At 47.3% G+C, this 3,117-nt stretch overlaps 1 long non-coding RNA gene across 1 annotated transcript; it reads right to left on the minus strand.

The window, feature by feature from the left end:
• On the minus strand, nt 1–574 carry LOC125541788. The gene is made up of 4 exons (XR_007297647.1): nt 512–574; nt 350–419; nt 170–222; nt 1–85 (listed from the first exon to the last, which is right to left on the minus strand). It is a non-coding gene; the product is annotated as an uncharacterized LOC125541788 (long non-coding RNA).
• Between the last annotated feature and the right edge of the window lie 2,543 nt (nt 575–3,117).

The following is a 3,117-nucleotide window of genomic DNA, read 5'->3' on the forward strand; positions in this document are numbered from 1 at the left end:
GGAGGAGTGGACGTGGTGCAATCGGAGGAACTGAGTAGGGAGCATCAAACTGTGAAGCCATAGCAGGTGCTATCTTGTCCCAAACCTAGTAAAAATATGTCAATACACGATCGTGGAACATTTACAATGGAACAATCAGAAATAAATGTCAAATAAATCAGATAGTCACCTTTTTCACAACCTCTACATCTATTTCACTCTTCCCTGAATCAATTCTTGCTTCTACAGGAAAGACAAAATGACATAGATACTTACATGTAAATGTTCTGAACTGATACAATATATATCAGTTGTGATCTATATTTTCAATGGTGTGTGCCCCAATCTTAGAGGATGCATGGCGTCTAACCTTCAAATAAAGGCTTAATGCTATCAACTCTAGCTTGCCACATGTCATTATCTATTGCCCATTGAAATCCCTGTAGCCACCACAAAGAGCATTGATTTACTTACATGAGACAAATCACAAAACTATGTGCACCCATGTCGATAAAATTACTGCTGTGTGTACCTGAACACCAAATTATTGGAACAACAACACTGTACCGTGTATCCACAAAAAGCAGCAAACAATGCATGCATTCCTGTATTCAGCTCCAAATAAAAAGGATAAGTTTTCTAAAAGTGAAGTCTATGTATTAATTTAGTATCATGATGCAATCATGATCTATAATACCTCCGAGTGATTCACCAGTAATCCCTATCCTAGAGTGATCGACATCATCCCTTGCACTAAGATAATCTCCAAGCTTTATCAAGTCCCACACCTGCACATGTTCCTCACTGAGTATCGTAAAAAAATAGGCCCAACATGTTTTGAAGTATGATATACCAAGTCATACAGTAGAGGACAATCATAAGAAGAGAACCAGACCAAAAGAATAAATCCAGAATTCAACTGAAGTGCCAACCCAGATAGTGCAGTTATGGCACCAGTACAGCTGGACTAACACCAACAACAGTGGTAATCCAGAGCTAATACTTAATCAGAAATAATTCCAATGCAATCCCTTGTTAACATTCCCAAGCTGCCTCCGCAAGGCCACTCTGTAACTCGTCAAGATATCACCACCACTATGTGCTAGCTTTGCTTCCTTTCATAGGATTTAAGAACAGATTCACATACATCTCTCATCATTTTAAGTGCAGTTGGCTTATCAGTCACATTATTAAAGCCTAAATTCTCAATGAGCTCCTACAAAGACAACACGCCGGTAATAGCAGATATTCTTCATACCATTGTTGCTTCACAATTAAAATAAATATTGGTAGTTTTTGGTTTGATTAGTACTCATACACATTCAGTTGCAGAATTATGTAGAGCAGATGTGTATACTAACATCTCATATTGAACTCCTCGTGGCCTTCTAGCTCTGGGTGTCACCATCACGATCACCCATCGTCTTCATCATCCGACATCTTCGCAATAAAATCAGAGTAAGAAACATTGTTGTCATGAACTACATTATGCTAAATTATCAAAAACAAGAGATACTGCATTAGCAATGCATTGCTCCTCCATGGCTGCCCGGGGGAGGGGAGCCAGGCGACGCCCCGCTGGCTCGAATTCACCCAAACGTAGGCGCCGCCAAGCGAGGGCACACTGGCCGGGGTTCACGGTGGGCAGCACGGGGGGCGGGGCGCTGCCGAGGCGAGCGGGCGGCGCGCTCGCGAGTATCCCGCAGCGGACGAGGGGCGGCGACCGTGGGCTGGGGTCTCCGGCAGCGGGCGAGGGCGACGGCCTCTGACAGCAGGCGGTAGGACCGAGCAGCCGGGCGAGCGGGTGGGGTCGCGCGGGTGTCGGGCAGGCGACGGGGCGTGCAGCGGCGAGCGGGCATGGCCGAGGACACGGAGACGCGGCCCGCGTCGGCGGGCCCGGAGGAGAGGGAGGAGGGCGAGATCAAGGACGACGACTCCTCGTCGGCGGCACCGCGCGGCGCGCTGGGCAACCGCCGCACCCGCTGGACGACGCTAGGATTTCTGGACGTTCTAGGATGGGAGGAGATCGGGAGAAAGAACAACCTGAACCAGGGACGAGAGCTCCAGATCTAATCGCCGGTGAAGACGCCGTGTGATTTGGTTTAGCAATCGTGGGTTGTTAGGAAGGGTCTTTAGCGGCAAGATAAATACTCTATTTTTTTGGTGGGAACACAAAATATTGGCGCAAACTACAGTAAACCAAAATTATGTGGTGGGAAAGTAATTCTTTTTGGAGGGAATGTTTAGAATAATGAAATAAATTGGAAAAAATAACATGTCAAAGCAATATGAGATATATATGGTGCTAAATCATCTCATGATCGTCATCTTCCCTCCAAACTAGATCGGGAGGTTTCTGATGAAATCATTCCCACGTCCGTCATCTTCCCTAAGTCCGGCGGTAGGCGGCGTGTGGGAAGCTCACATCCATGGCCGGTGGAGAGGCTCGAGCTCGCGGACGCAGGTCGGGAAGAGGGACAACGGAACTGCTTGGTCAACACCGAGGATGGAGGAAGCGGGCGACGGGAGGCAGGGCCGACCAGGAGTGGCGTGCAAGGTCAGAGGGGCGGCTCGCCGGCCGGAGCTTGCCACCAGGGTCAGGACGGCTTGAGCTGCAGCCTGGTAGGGGTGGCCATCACGCGAAAGTAGGGGTCACGACCGGTGCTAGCGCGTTGTCGCCGGATGACCTGGTTGTAGGTACAACCAGGTTTGCACTACAATTTCAAGAATCATCGGCAAAAACTTGGCTAGTTTTGAACTACAACTCACAGAAACCTAATGTGGCCCTCACTTTAAAACTACTAGGTACTCTTGCCTTGGAACACAAATACAAATGGGATGGGTTGGTGAGACGGTCGATCTATGTCAGTCTCGATCTCACATTTTGATCTTGAGATGGGGTGATCTCAACATCTTTCATCTTATCGGATAGTCCATGGAGGGTTCCTCCGCGCCAGAGTAGGTCCAACATAATCATGTTATTTTTGTTTCAACGAAAAACATAAAAAGTCAACTATGCAAATTAACAACCAATCCAATTTCGTTTTGAGACCTGTTGTGTTAGCAACGTGTTGTTTCATCATGGATCTACAATTGTGTATCTTTGTTTACTCCCTAGTTGCCATGACAAAATTGAAA

Source organism: Triticum urartu, chromosome 2 (genome assembly GCF_003073215.2).
Source record: "Triticum urartu cultivar G1812 chromosome 2, Tu2.1, whole genome shotgun sequence".
In the NCBI taxonomy this organism is placed as follows: Eukaryota; Viridiplantae; Streptophyta; class Magnoliopsida; order Poales; family Poaceae; genus Triticum; species Triticum urartu.